Source organism: Zea mays, chromosome 5 (assembly GCF_902167145.1).
Source record: "Zea mays cultivar B73 chromosome 5, Zm-B73-REFERENCE-NAM-5.0, whole genome shotgun sequence".
Taxonomy (NCBI): domain Eukaryota; kingdom Viridiplantae; phylum Streptophyta; class Magnoliopsida; order Poales; family Poaceae; genus Zea; species Zea mays.
Window position 1 is genome coordinate 114900246 of NC_050100.1, and position 16371 is coordinate 114916616.

At 41.8% G+C, this 16371-nt stretch overlaps 1 pseudogene across 3 annotated transcripts; it reads right to left on the reverse strand.

Moving 5' to 3' along the window:
• Positions 1–4781: 4781 nt before the first annotated feature.
• Positions 4782–8832, reverse strand: LOC100276161 (strictosidine synthase pseudogene; annotated as a pseudogene). Of its 3 annotated transcripts, none has more exons than NR_174981.1 (5): positions 8169–8832; positions 7806–7924; positions 7257–7323; positions 7099–7159; positions 4782–5209 (listed from the first exon to the last, which is right to left on the reverse strand). The product of NR_174981.1 is annotated as a strictosidine synthase pseudogene, transcript variant 3 (transcript). The 3 variants fall into 3 exon arrangements; NR_159961.2 differs by having other exon boundaries at positions 5374–7159; NR_174980.1 differs by having other exon boundaries at positions 4784–5209; positions 7139–7159.
• Between the last annotated feature and the right edge of the window lie 7539 nt (positions 8833–16371).

The window sequence follows — 16371 nt, forward strand, 5'->3', positions numbered from 1 at the left end:
CTTTAATAAGAGTTTCGGGGGTAATATGATGAAGGTATATCTCAAATGTTTTCAAAACATCGACTAGCATCTTATGAAGCGGGAAACGAAGCCTAGCCTTCATAAAGCTCTTGAAGACTACCACTTCGTCGCTTTCTGGCAGCGGAACGGTGTCCTCTCCCCCAGCCCTCACTATAGACACATCATGAAAATATTTCCCCTTCATCGATTCAATTTGTCCTTGCTTGATGGTGGATTTCCCAAAAACAACGTGGCTAGGTTTCCACGGCCGATCTTCGGCATTCTCATCCTCACTCTCATTATCAAAGCTTTCACTATCGCTGGAGTTCTCAGATAACCTAGCCAGCATCTCATTGGTGATTTTTTCTGTGTTGGTCTTCTCCATAGCTTCGTAAAAACCAGCTAGTGCAGGGTCTATGATCTTCTTCTCCTCATCCATTCAGACGATGGTTGTGCAGATGCCGAAGCTCAAAAGTCAATAGAGCTCGAGAAAGCAGAGAAAGTTAAAGTGGCAAACACAGAGCAATCAGCTACATAGCACGAAAAATACTCACGACACAGGCTGCTATATATATACTCAGAGCCCCACAGTTCGGTGGGTCCCACGATTCAGTATGATTCGCTATTCTAGCGAAGGGAAGGTGTTTTTTCGGACCTTTAGCTAAAGTTCTTTGTTTAGGTCGCAGTCTAAATTTGTTACAAAGAAACAAATTAAAACTGCGAGGGGCTACTGTTGGGGACCTTCCTCTTCCAAAGGTCCTCAAACACTTGACTGACCATATGTTTTCAGTATGACATGAGTTATTACAAGAGGTTTTGGCTTCGGGATGAAGGTTTTCTCTCACGGCAAAGACATATGATGTGAAGATGTAGCCCGAAGGTGATAAGAATGGACGCCGAAGCTATAGTTGAAGAGCTTCGGTTTGATATGTTGACGAAGACCAGATATGACGATGATCGAAAGGGGAAAAAGACTGTTTAGTCCTTACTGATTCATGTTATGATTATAAATAGATGTCAGGGACATAAATGTACTTTTACCCGGGTTGTGTCACGTCCATATAAATAGATGAACAATAGCATCGTAATGTTCACGCTAAATTGTAATCACTCTCTCGGGTCTTCACCTTCGAGCAAGCCGAAGGCATCAATGTAATATAAATTATATCAATATTCATACATGTTTTATGAAATGCAAATATGAATGAATTAATGAGATACAATTATTGTCTTCATCCTTTTGCACTTCTGTTCCATATTAAATGATGAAGGTGAGTCCTTCTTGACCTTTGTCTAATGAGCATTATACTCATGTGAAGATAATGCTTCGGAAGACGAAGGTCCGCAATAATTAGCAATTGTGTTGCCTTGTTCTTGATCTACATCATTTGAGAGCAAGTAACCAACAGTTGCAATCTAACGAGTGTAATGTGTGAGATATATGTATGCTATGTTGTGCAAAAGGTTTATTGATGATGCAAGGTGATGTAACACTAAGTTACTTAGCAAAAAGCGAGGGTTTATACTTATTAGAATAAATCGTTATTGTAGTTTGTATTTAAGGTTCCAGATTAAGGTTTGACCAATGGGAAAGTTGTGGATTTAGACTTGAACTACTCTCTTAAGACTTAATTAAGGTTCAGATGGGTTTTGCTTAAGTCACTTATTGAAATATTAGTTATACCTTAATCCTCTTTTCGTTTTTCTATTAAGCTTTTAAAGAGTGATTTGAACTACAACCTTGCTTTACAAAATTCCAAAAAATCTGCAAAAATTTCAGTGACTTGCTACTGATTAAAGGATGTCCTAGGAATTTGGGGTCAATAGTAAATAGGATATGCCTTGGACAAAAATAACAAATTTTAGGGGTACGCATGATTTGGAACTAGCTGTCGTAGTGCATGCTTTGAAGATTTGGAGGCACTACATGATTGGAAATAAGTGCAAAATCTTCACGGATCATAAAAGCTTGAAATACATATTCACTCAGAAAGAACTCAACCTAAGACAGAGAAGATGGCTTGAGTTAATAAAAGATTATGATTTGGATATTCAATACCATCTAGGAAAAGCAAATGTTGTGGTAGATGTTTTGAGTCATAAAGGTCAAGTAAATAGTATTACTACCTATTTGATGCCACAAGAATTATGTTGGGAAATGGAACAACTCAACCTTGGTGCGTTGAATAATGTGGAAGAAACAGTTATGGAAGTGGAATCTACTTTGGAACAAGAGATTCATAAAGGACAAGAATCTGATGAGAAAATTAAGGAAATTAAAACTTTGATTAGTTTGGGTAAAGCCCTAGATTTCACATAAGATGAACAAGGCACCATTTGGTTTAAAAAGAGAATCTGTGTACCAGAAGTCGAACATCTACGTCAACTTATTTTGAGGGAAGCTCATAATTCAGCTTATTCTATTCACCCTAGAAGTACTAAGATGCACCAGGATTTGAAGGAAAAATATTGGTTGTATGGTTTAAAGAGAGGTGTTGCAACTCATGTTGCACTATGTGATGTGTGTCAACGAGTTAAGGCCGAACATCAAGGACCAGTAGGATTGCTACAACCTCTCAAGGTACTAGAATGGAAATGGGAAGAAATCAGTATGGATTTCGTAGTTGGATTACCCCGTACTCGTGACGGCTATGATTCCATATGGGTTATAGTTGACAGGTTGACCAAAGTGGTACACTTTATACCTGTGAATACAACTTACCTGGGAGCCCAGTTAGCAGAGTTATACATGTCGAGGATTGTTTGTCTGCATGGAGTATCAAAGAAGATCGTATCAGACCGAGGAACTCAATTTACCTCGCGCTTTTGGAAAAGATTACATGAGTCCATGGATACCAAGCTAAACTTCAGCTCAGCCTATCATTCGCGAACAGATGGACAAACAAAAAAAACAAATCAAGTGTTAGAAGATATGTTAAGAGCTTGTTCTTTAAAGCGTGGAAGAAGTTGGGATAAGAGTTTGCCCTATGGATAGTTTTCTTATATCAATAGTTACCAATCCAGTTTAAAGATGGCACCTTTTGAAGCACTCTATGGAAGGAAATGTTGAACGCCACTATATTGGAATCAAACTGGAGTAAGCCAATCCAGTTTAAAGATGTCACCTTTTGAAGCACTCTATGGAAGGAAATGCAGAACGCCACTATATTGGAATCAAACTAGAGAAAGTCAAGTATTTGGTCCAGAAATTCTTCAAGAAGGAGAAAAGCAAGTACAGATCGTTAGAGAGAATTTGAAAACGGCATAGTCGAGACAGAAAAGCTATGCTGACAATAGAAGAAGAGAATTGATCTTTGAAGTTGGAGACTTCGTATATCTTAAAGTTTCACCAATGAGAGGAATGAAAAGATTTAAGATTAAAGGCAAATTATCTCCCTGCTACAATGGTCCATTCAAAATTTTGGAAAGAAAAGGCGAAGTAGCATATCAGTTGGAACTACATGATAGTTTATCGGACGTGCATGACGTTTTTCATGTGTCACAACTTAAGAAATGCTTAAAAGTACCAGAGGAACAATTACCCATGGAAGAACTCAATGTTAATGAGGACTTAACATATTCAGAGTATCCAGTTAAAATTTTGGAAACATCACGAAGAATTACTCGGAGTAAGGTTATAATATATGTGTAAGGTTCAGTGGAGTCATCATTCAGATGAGGCAACATGGGAAAGAGAAGATAAACTCAGAGCAGAATTTTCCCAATTATTTTCAGAAGTTCCCAAATCTCGAGGACGAGATTCTTTTTAGGGGTAGGTTTTGTAACAACACATCCATCAACTAAAACAATTGAACTTTAGTAGTTAAATCTATTAGAGAGGAATGCTATTTTTGAAATAAAGAAAATACTGATAATAAAAAAATACTAATCTTTTAATTAAATTTAAATTTAACCAAGTGTTTGCGTGATTTTTGTTTGTTATGAGATGGCAAAGATTTTATTAAAATTTGCCTTCTTCGAGGAGTTCAATTTATTGAATAATATATATATTTTTTCTAAAAAATATTTATTCTAGGAATTGGGTATTTTTTGGTGAAATATTATTTTTAGAATTATTTTGGTTTTCAGGAATATATATAAAAAACAAAAAAAAGAGATCGGATGTCTGGCCACTCAACCCAAACCAACAGTAGCATTTCCACTTTTCCATAATATTGCTATGACGTGGGGGCTTCTCTCCTCTTATTCTCTATACTAGGTATATGGTCGTGCGTTGCCACGAGGTGAGGGAGCAGGTAGAGCGAAACCTAGATTACAAATATAATTATTGTCTATCGTTAAACACTAAGTTACGTGTGATCTGGTGGTCTAGGTATATGCCTGTGCGTTGCCACGAGGTGGGGGAGGAGGTGAAGCGACACCTAGACTACAAATATAATTATTGTTTATCGCTAAACACTAAGTTACGTGTGATCTGGTGGTTAGCCCCAAATTTCTAGAGCAAAGGGGCGTGAGTTTGAGTGCTCGCTCTGTACTATTTTTTGTGTGCGCTGTGCGGACACTGACCATGGAGAGCGTGAAACCGTGGTAGCACCAGATGCCCACGTTAGGTTCTTAATAGATTACTAAGTTATGCCCGTGCGTGGCAATGACACAATCATCGCGAGAAGTATTTGTTGTTATGTAAAAACTTTGTTTGCTGGCCAAATAAAAATTAGAAGGGACGAGCTGGTCGTTCAAAGTTCTATAGACGATCTAAAGAAAATGTGAGCAACTTACATTTGTTACTAAAAGAAGCTAGATCAATATACAGCTCCAGGTTGCTCCAGAACCAAATTATTAAAATGACAGGTCTTCTCAGAGAAGCAGAGAAGCGTACAACATTAACCATGGACCCGTATCTTAAAACAACAATATTTCCAATCAAATTGAAGTGGCTAAGACGCCTTCACGAGGTCAAAGACAACGATGAATGGCATCAGACGGACCCTCCACTTCGATGATAACTCTCACCACCTCTCCCTTGCCGTCCTCCATGATGTGAAGCATCTGGCCATCGGGCTGTCCCTGATGATCAACGCGTAGAGCTTGCTATCGATATGCATCAGGTAGTGGTACTTGGCAGGGATTGGGAAGCTGAGCAAAAACTTCCTCAGCTTGACATGGCAGCTCATTAGCCGAGGATACATACTTCTCCGACAGTGGATCGCCACCCAGAACTCGCCCTTCTGGTTCGTCCTCACATTGTCTGGGAATCCATGCAAGATAGCAAAAATATCCACAATGTCAACCTTCAGACCTTTCAACCACTATCTGCTCAACCTATCTTAGAAGAGCACAAGTATTGAGTACATAGTATCATAAAGCTCAAATAAGAAAGCTTAAATCAAATGTAAGAAAGAGAATGCACACCTGCAACAATATCGTCTAAATGCTTCATTCACTAATCAAAATACAATGTGTTGTACTGAAACTTTCCTCAAATCACAGGGACAGAGCACCAATCGAAGAGGACTGGGACCAACTTGGGTCCTCACAGATATTATTAACCAGTGCAGGGTAGTTGCTTCTAAAACTTAACCCTCTTGTCGTTAATTTGACAAAATGTAAACATAGAGAATCACATCAACTGCCAGCTTGCTAAAATATAATTAGTACATGTTGTTTGATAATCATTGAATCTGAGAACGACACTCCTGTTCTACCCCTCAAGAAAGAATTACTGGGGTTAATTTTCCCTTGCAACAACTGGGAGATATGAATGGTAAAGAAGAGATGATGAAAAAAAGTAGAGTATCTTTGCAACAACTATGATATTGTTAACTAATAAGGGTCTCGGACTGTTTCCAAAATCCAAAGTAGTAAGGGTAACCAATACAGCTGAGGAAACACTCTTAAGAACCTCATTAAGGAAGAGGACGAGCTCGCCTTCTGCACACTGAGAACTGCCCCATTTTGAATTCATATGTTCTTGATAAGTTTAAAAAATCGATGATGTCCTTATGACCACAATTTGAAGGATGAGACCGCAAGCTTTAGGGTCACTATCAATCTACCACGATACAAATTTTAAAAAGTTAACAATACAGATATGGGGGGTTTATCTACAGAATCAACTCTAGGAAGCCCAATAATTAGTTCTGTTCATGAAATAGAAACCTGGTTAATATATACCTTCACTTAGTACATATTGCATAAACCCGTAGTTCTTTATGGTTGTCTAAGCTTTAGAAAACAGAGAATCTTTCAGTAGCCTCAACTTCTGTCAAATGATATACCATCACGAAAATTAATATTGTGCAAAAGACATGTCATCAACATGTAGAATTAGGAGCCCTGCACAGCAAATCAGTTTTGCATAAACAATCCTTCCAGATCGCTCCCCAAGCCGGTCCAAGGAACGGTGGCGGGTGAGCCTCGTCATACAGTCATAACCGCCATCGTCGCTTGGGTATGGTGTGTGTTGCCTCTGGGCACAGAGTTTACGCTGCACAACATTGGGGCTCTTGGTGATGGGTGCCCCAAGCAGCATGAGGGTGTGGACGAGATGGTACAGGATAAAAGTTGTTCTAATTATCAATCTTTGATCTAGACTGTTGCACTCAGAGGAAAGAATGTCCGTTTCAAAGGCTTTGAGGTTGAAAATTTGGCAGAATTTGACCATCTACCAGTCCACCATACAAAACAGAAGGAAAAAAACGGACGTCCTAAGACTTAGTTTATTGTTTCGAATTCAACCAGAATCCCCATTCATAATTTGGCAAACGTCATAGACATGAAGGAATAGGAGAAAAATGATAAGATTTGATAAAGTAACGTGATAACTTTTTCCTATTCATACACATTACAGTCCGACAGTACTATCAATTTCTAAAATGTGCCTTTCTAGCCTAAGCTATTTTTTACATCACGGCTCAATTCTCCACTTAAGCAAAAAACAACATCAATTTACTAAATGAACTAAAAAGAATCAGGAGGAAAATATAAGAATAATTAGACTGCAAAAACTTTGAGCTAAGCAAATCATGCAATGAAGTTCACAAATTCAAAGTGATTGAAGGAAGCCCACAAGACCAGACTGGCAAACCTATCAAATTGAATTTCTAAAATAACATTTGCCAAAAATAACTATCTAACCATATGGGGGGATCATAGTTTGCAAAATGACTGGAAGTACCTCCAAGCAGACCAATGCCATCTACAAATAATCAGGAAAGAAGAAAACATGAATGTAATCTTCAGCCATGTTGAGGATAAACAGAAAGGACTTAGATTCCATGTGGTCCTACTCTCACCTTCAGTTAGAATGCCCTTACCGTACTGAATTCATCCAACAAACAAAGTAACCTCGATGTTGCATGCCTGAAAAACAAATTGAGCATAAAACCTAGAGCTGAAAATAAACATGCTCATTTTCAGCTTGTTTGGTACTCGTGTTGATAAGTACCCTATAAATATCTAATACGACCGATAGTGATTATGGTTTCGCAGCAAAGTTGTCTCTACTCTGCAGCAGCTATCCTTTCTTATCCCTTATCAGTGCAAATCCCAGCCTAAGTGGGTAAATCAACTCAATGGTGCTGATATGACCGGAGTCCCAGAGTTTCAGAGGAGAGGTGGTACTCGTGTTGATAATTGCCCTATAAATATCTAATACGACCGATGGTGATTATGGTTTTTCAGCAAGGCTGTCTCCACTCTGCAGTAGCTATCATATCTATCCCCTATTTCTCACAATGCAAACGGTGTAATCTACAGTGCAAATCGACAGCCTAAGTGGGTAAATCAACTCAACGGTGCAAATCCAGAGTGATGACTGATGAGAACATAACACAATCTGTTACCAGCATTGTGGCATGTGCAGCAGGTCCACAGGCTGCGGCGAGCAGCAAGAGGAGCGTGAGACAGAAAGGCGCTTTAGAACCCATCCGTATGGCGAACTCGCGATGCTTTCCTTCTCAACCTACCATGGGAAAAAATATACTATGACATACAATATAGAGCTTCAGATTTTTTTAAAAAAAATCGAGTGAATTTCGGTTAACCAGTAACAAAGGAAGCGGGCCAATCAGTCAAGCAACCAACCGATCGAACAAGGGGAAGAACCCCCAGCAACCGCTGGCGAGGTTGCAGATTCCGGGCTAGGTGCTGGGGTAGGGAACAAAAAATAAATACAGCGATCTGAAGAGGAGGAAAGGTCGCCTGACCTGGAGGTCGGCACGGAGCCAATTGAATTGAGGAGCAGCGAGGACGCGGAAGGAACAAGCGGCTGCTCAAATAGGGGCGAGCGGTGGCGATTTCCTGCCTTTTTTCCGGCTCTCTTTCCGGGCGGTCGTTACTTGTCGCTGATGCATAATCTTCAATCTAGACACCAATATCAGGGAGATAGCGAGATGAAAATAAACTTGCCTGGCTCGTCTCCCTGGTGGTTGACGGTTTGCTACTTATCTCTGATGATTAGTCACACCACCACGGCACCACCACAGCAGAAACGTGGCAGAGCAGATGTCGCACTACAGCCTACCTTTCTTCGAGAGCGGACCACTTCGGCTTGGTGTTTGTCGTTGCCCCGCCGGCCACAAGCAGTGGTGTCGCACAAGATACTACTGACTGCAGATCCGCGCCGCCTCCTTTTCAGGTCTTAAGACCCGGCGCCTGCTGCTGCTGTTGTAGGTTGGCATGGAGGAAGCTGAGCTCGACCCAATGCCATGGTACTGGCCAGGAAGTGATCGGCAGGGAAGGGATCGCTTGATTGAAGGAAGGTGGGTCAAAATGCTTTGAAAGTTTGTGCAAATGGAGGAGGCAATCCCCACCAAGCGCACGTCGATGGACGCAATCGGCATCGCCACCACCGCCTGCCCTCGCCTCTCCCCGGTGACACACACGTTCATTGGAGACGCAACGCTGATGCGAGGGCAAAAAGGCGGTGCGGACACGGACGGGACGCGTGTCCTTACTCGACGGCGAGCTGCTTGTTCTTCTTCTGCTGCGCCGAGCCCGCTGAGTGGCGAAGCGGATGAGAGCAGATCCAGATCTCCGCCTGCCCACAAACGTGGGGACGCAGACCAAGATAGCCGTCGTCGATGGCTCTCTGGGCGTGCGTGGCAGCGAGAAGGGTGGGGAGCAAACGATGGTGTAGGGATTTGGGGGTTGGGGCGTGGCGAGGGACGCGGAGGCGGCTGTTACGGTGTGGGAGGCACGAGAGCGAGGGAAGCGCAGAAGCATGATGTGTCCTCGACGCGCTCGCGCCGGCACGAACGAGCCAGGCTTGGTCGTCAGTGTCGGTCTTGAGCAGACCTGGCACCACCACTGTCGCTTTGCCTAGGGGTCGAAGCCGTGCAGGAGCACTAGGACGCTAGGACCTTGGAGCGCGGGGATGGGATGGGAGCGCGGGGTCGGCGTGGGATGCAGGGATTTCGGGCGCACCTTCCTTGGAGCTTGGGCTAGCATCGCAATGGAGTGGACGCGAGGGGATGGGGTACGCCATGATGTTGGCTCGAGGCAGATCGGGAGCGAGGTTGGTGAGGATTGTGGGCGCGCGCGATGATGTCGGGTCAAGGCAGACCGGGACACGCGCTAGGAGTCGTGGGCGGGGGCGGGATCCAGGGTAGGAAGACGGCGTGGGCCGGGGCGAGATTGCAGAAAGGAAGACGGCGCGGCGCGGGGGCTGGAGCGGGGGCACGGTGAGGCTGGTGGACGCCCTCGCTCCAGCCTTAAGGTGTAGTAGAGATGGCGTATGGGGCCCACTTGTATGGTGCCTCTTCATCCCAAATCAGATTTTGTTCGTACGTAGCTACTGCATCGCTCGCACCCAGCCGCCACCGTCTTGCGCCCTGCGCATTCATCTCGTCGCACGCACGTGCCCGCGCCACGCCACTCCCGCACTTCCCAGCTCATGCCTGGATCACGATGTACCCGACCATTTCCCTTTCTCGCGCTCGTTGCAGCGTAATTCCACGGTTGAAGACCACCATTGATGGAGGATTGAAGGTGTCGTTCAATGGGCATTCATGTTTCCTCATCCCCCTCCGGCTATAAAAGGATCGTCCGGCCGAACTCCCTCCTCGCCCCTGCTCATTCTTCTCCCCCGCTCACTGCTTTGTTGCCGCGCTCTCCGACGCATCTACTCTGTGTCTCGTTGTTGCCTAGCTGCTAGAGCTCCGTCCAGCGACGAACTCGCCGTCACTCCCGCACTCCCTCCCCGCGCCCGCTAGCTGCTCTGCGTTGCGACACTGTTCGCCGAGGCCCTGCTTATTTGTGGCAGCGAACGCCTCTTCTCACTATCGTCTGTTCTGCTGGAGTTTGGCCCACGATGCTAACTCGCCGACGTACGTGTCCTCGGCGCGTGCTGCTCACTCCGTTCTTCGCCGTCAAACGTCCTGCGCCAAATCTCTCTACTCAATCCAAGGTGGAATAAAGCATTCATTCATTCTACCTCTCATCGGCTACGTATAATATAATAGCTATCACATGTGATGATTTTTTATTAATAAAATAATTAATTAGAGTGCAAATAATTTGATTATGGTATTATTAATTTCATATGTTTAAGCAAAATATGTTATACTAGTATTTGCAACAATTTACATGTTTTCTTAACTTAAAAGTGAATTATGGTTTTTATAATTGGTTTATGTGTAGCTTTCTAAATAAGAAATTAAAAAGAAATGTAACCCCTACATTTTTGTAACCAAAAATACAAGATAGTCATTTATTTAGTTAGGTATCTTTGTTCATAAAATACAATTTAGTTTCATATTCAAGTTCGATATATATACGTACATTGCGTAGAGCTTTCAAAAAAATGATGAAAATACATAACTATTGCTCATGTCCTTTTTAATTAAAATTAATAAATTATATATTTTCCCTTAAGAATTATGGATCATGTAGGAATAAAGATAATAATCCCCATTTATTTCCTTATGCATAAAAATATATTTAGGTCCATATCTTAGTTTTTGTAAATAATTGATAATAACATATTTATATGTATGTTATTAGAAGCTGATTGTGTGGTAGAGGATCTGAATTTGTTTGAGGATGAACCATAGGACACGTTCGAGCAAGGAAAGTGGATTCTCCCTCTGCATTTTCTGTTTGTACCCAAATAATACATATAATAATGTTTACTTTTTTGAATATTTGCATAATTTGATGGGATTTGCCTAAATAGGTTTTCATAGAAATACCAATCTTATTCCTTAATTACCCAGGGATAAATACTATGCTTAGCAATTTGTGCTACCGCTCAATTTGATAATTATGATGTCACTCTTTAATGATACTATTGTTCTGGAAATGAAACTTGTATTATGATATTAACCCGATGGTTATACAAGATTATTTCATATTAGATGGAACATGGAGTGACCACCTAGGATAACAGTGCAACCACGAGTGCTATTATGGCTCTGGCTTTGGTAATTAGCTTAATGTGCTTAGTACCTAGCAACCTTACCTGAAATATGGGCAAGAGGGGGATCGGCAGTGGTGGCAGCTCACGTTAACATGGGGACGTGTTCTTGGCTAAGGTACCTCACCTAGAGGGCCTCCACACCGACTTAGAAACCTTAGCAGGTTGCTTTCTATTAAGTGTATTTTGTGAAAACCTCATAGTGGATCCCTAGCCATTCACCTCGGCAGTGTTTAAGGGTTCGTACAACCCAGGCTAGATGGGATACACGGCTTGTGGGTAAAGTTGTACCACCTCTGCAGAGTGTGAAACTGATATGTCAGTCGTGCTCATGGTTAAGAGCAACCTCGACCCTCACATGATAATTGAACATAAAGATGGAGAATAAATCGTGATCTGATGATTCACAAATGGTTTGCTTAAGTGATTTCACTTAAGTGTTTTTGATATAATCTTATGCCTTTGATTAATTGGGATATTTGGGACACACTTATTAGTAAGACAGGTGTTGCTAATAAAATATTGACCAACTAAAATGCTTACCACTTAACCTTAGCCTTACCATGTTAAACTTGCATAATTTCCCACACTTGCTGAGCCCCGACCATAAGTGAGCTCACCCTTGCTAATATTTTGATCAGAGGGTGATGAAGAAGACATTGATGAAGATTTTGATGAAAACTGAGTCTAACGATGCGCCGGTCATCTTCCTGTGGGAGATTACTCATGTTATTTCTGCTATACTTTGATGATACTGTTTAAGATACTTATGTCTGGATGATGTAATAAAGTTATTCTACTCTCTTTATGCCTTTATTGCATTGTCTTTTGATATATTACACTTGTGACATCAACATATGTGTGGAAAATGGATCTTGGCACACATATGCTTTGCATTCGGTTTTGCCCCCAGAACCGGGTGTGACATAACCCTAGGGCACAGACTGTGCAAGTTCGGATCAAGCGACTACCCACACAGTCTCGAGTGGTTGTACTTGATAAGAGTATAGGTAAGGAGTGATGACAAACCGACCCTTATGTGAGAGGGACAATCCTTCATGCTCACACCGATCCCAGCTGAGCCATCACCTTAAGGCCCTCCCAAACGAGGGAGTCCCTGATCATCCCACTCAAAGGTGATAAGGGTGATAACCCTTCATCATACCCATTTTGGAAAACATTTTATTTTGAAAAACTCACACCTTTTCTCAAATCATTTTGTAACAAAAATGTCAAGGAGTATAAAGATGAATCGCGACAAAGTTCTAAGGCTGGGTGGCCATATTTAAATGTATCTTAGCAGCAAAATCATATAATGCATAAAATAACAGGCTGAGGGTTGTGTTTGAAAAACATAGGTAATTTATGCATCAAGGGGATCGAGTGAGCTTGTTGTGCTTCAACCGGTGAAAGGGTGAGAGCTCGCGGAACTGGCTTCTGGCTCCACTGTCTGGCGTAGACTGGTAGAACTGACCTTCACGAGACAACACGAATGCTCCGATAACTATGCAGCATAAACAAGCAAACATACAAACCAGCAAGTATATCAACAAATATTTAGTATAGTAGTCAGAATGGCGATATATGAATGTGTAGAGTCTTGAAAAGAATCTTTGTCATGTGGTGTTGAGATATTACTAGTGGTGGAGTGGAGATGCTTACGAGAAGGGTGGATTGTAGGCGAAGTGACACTAGGCGCGTAGCCGGCAGAGCGGTGTAACTGAGTGGGTGGAGGTTTGCCTTGGTTGAGGGTGTGGGAGAGTGAGATGGTAACTAGGTGTATTTATAGCTAGGTACATGTGGTTTAGTACGGTAGAGTTCACTGTTTATGGGAATAGTGGCGAAGGAATTGTCTGACTCAGTCTAAACAAGTAAATTATAGGCAAGAAAATGGGACAAGAGCATTTTTGGAGTTTTTTGGAATATGAACCATGCTCAAGGGATGGCATGATTGGATAGGGAATAATTAATAAGAATTTAGAAACAAGAATTACTGAAATCTGAGCTTGGATGGAGGAGTTTTGGATTTTATAATCATAGGAATAAAAAGAAAAGGGAAAACGAATATTCCTAGAATATTCAAGAATTTGAATATTTAGAGATATTTGGAAAATGAAAATACAAATGTATGTATTTTTTAGTGGAGTGCCAGGAATTATTTCTGGGCTATTCATGAGCAGAGGTTTATGTTGGTGGCAACTGTTCCTACCTACTGTGTCACATGCGACAAAAGTAAGGCGGGACCCAGATAGCTAGAACATTGGGGTATTATGGTCCGAGTGGGTTGTGGTATCTTGGGCCAGGTTTTATAGGATTGACGGCGTATCCATACAAACATGGTTCGCCTTTCTTTTTGGAAGCCTGGTTCGAATGAATCTCAAAGTTAAGCGTGCTCAACTTAGAGAAATCTGAGATGGATGACTAGATAGGAAGTTGTTACTGGAAGGAAAATCACAATCACCAGAGTCCATATGACTGAAATATTGGTCTGGCAGGTCTTAGGTGATCGGATGATCGATGAATAGTAACGATGAATAGTAGAATGAATGATCCGATGAACGATGAATAATGACTATGAACGATCCGATAAACGGTGAATAGTTTGTATGAACGAACGATGAACGATGAATAGTTCGTATGAACGAACGATGAATAATGATTATCAACCATCTGATGGACGATGAATAGTGACTATGAATGAACGATGAACGATGAATAGTTCGTATGAACAAACAATGAATGATGAATAGGGATTATGAACGATCCAATGAACGGTGAATAGTGACTATGAACGGACTATGAAGAATGAATAGTTCATATGAACGAACGATGAACGAACGATCAGAATTTCGGCAGCATAACGGCTTCACAATGATTATTTGGACGAACGAACAGACGAACGATAGAACGATCGAACGAACGAACCATGAACAATCAAATTGTAACACCTTAAAATTTTGTGGGTAGAATTCGTTAGAAATTCTTTAAAGGAAAAAGGAGATTAAAATATCCTTTAATATGATTTATGTTAGCTTTAGGGTTACATCTCTTAAAAATAAAAATAGTGTAAAAAACAATTTAAATAGAAGTATCCCTAAATGATGTTAGTTTTCCTAAAAATGTATTTACAAGGACTCTCTACAAAACTTTATACACTAGAAGTGATTTTCTAAAATACCTAATTACTATTTTGAGTAGAAAAGATCAACATCGACAAGGAAGGGTATAACAGTCAAAGCGAATCTCGAGATGAATCAGGACCTAAACATTTTAGATAAAGTCTTTTCCTTGCCATAATCTTTCTTACCTCAACCTGTTCAGTTTATATCCCACATAAATAGTAGTTGGATACCTATGATCTCCCAATCTTCCACTACCTCCACCACCACCACCATCTCCACCAAGCTACATAAATATATATATATATACTACTATTTATAAGATCTAAGTGTTACCTTAGTTAGTAGCTAGTATTTTACTATATTGAGAATAATAATAAGGTCTAATTGACCGTATGTGTTGCTAATAAAATTATGCATCATGCTGAGATTTTGTCTGTGCATTTGTTTGAGATAACATGATTATGCAGACTCTTACAAACCTCGAAGACGAGATTTCCGTTAAGGGGGTAGGATTTGTAACACCTCAAAATTTGGTGGGTAGAATTCGTTAGAAATTCTTCAAAGGAAAAAAAGAGATTAAAATATCCTTTAATATGATTTATGTTAGCTTTAGGGTTACATCTCTTAAAAATAAAAATAGTGTAAAAAACAATTTAAATAGAAGTATCCCTAAATGATGTTAGTTTTCCTAAAAATGTATTTACAAGGACTCTCTACAAAACTTTATACACTAGAAGTGATTTTTAAAAATACCTAATTACTATTTTGTGTAGATTGCATATTTTAAGTGTTTGTCTAAATAGGATAATAAATAAAACATAATTTTGCACCATATTGGATATTTTGGAGTGTTGTATGTTGGGTGCAAAATTTAAAATCCGAATTCTGAAAATGGAACTTGAAAATAAATGAAATAGGGAAAAGAAAATGGAAAGCAAAAAATAAAAAGATAAAAAGGAAAAGGAAAACAATGATTGGGCCAAATCTCACCTGGTCGGCCCATTTGCTTCTCCCGCGCCAGTCCAACATCGCATCTAGCCGCACGCGCACCGCGCTCCTGCCGATCGGGCCCCACTTGGATGCACTAGCGCACACCTCACTGTGGGCATTGCTATCATTGCACGTGGGCCCATTTATCAGACCGTGGGCGCGCTAGCCAGCTCCCTTCCGCAAGGGAGCTTCTGCCGGTGGGTCCGTGGCGTCAGGGCTACCTTCAACCTCCAGCACCGAAATCGTCGCGTGGATCCTCGCGGTATTCGCGTCAACAAACGCTGCGTCTGGGCCAGATCGAGCGGGTCTCTGAGCGGGCTTCTCGGGATCCCTAGTGTTTCTCTCTTCTCCTCTTTGGACTCTCTCCAGGGTATAAAACACCACTGTGTCGTGCCGCCATTAAAGCCTAGAATCGGAACTGCGAGCCACCCCACCACCAGCCCCTGACCACGATAGAAACCGATGTGATAGGATCGTCTGGTGTTTGTCGTATCACCCTGGGGGCGCGGGTAGGATTTTTTGGGTCGGAGCGTCAACTGGGACCTAGGAATTTCTTACTGGAAGTTCGGCGTCACCTCGACTCCACCCCGCGCAGGGGATTGGCTTCATCGCCGCACCATCGCTGGTATGATCATGTATGTCATCTTTGTTGACCACTCCTTGAAATGTAACGTGCCGCGGGGGTGGGAATTAGACCTCGGCCGGTTCTAGAATTGCTCGTCGGAGCTCTCTGGTTCCGTTGCGCCGCGTCGCGCGTGGGTAGGGTAGAACCATCATTCAATCATTAAATTGGGGGTCTCGTCTGATTCACCTTGCGCCGGGCTGTGTTTATAGCCATCGGTCGCGGGATCAGACATCGTTGGGCGCTGGGTCAACGAGCGC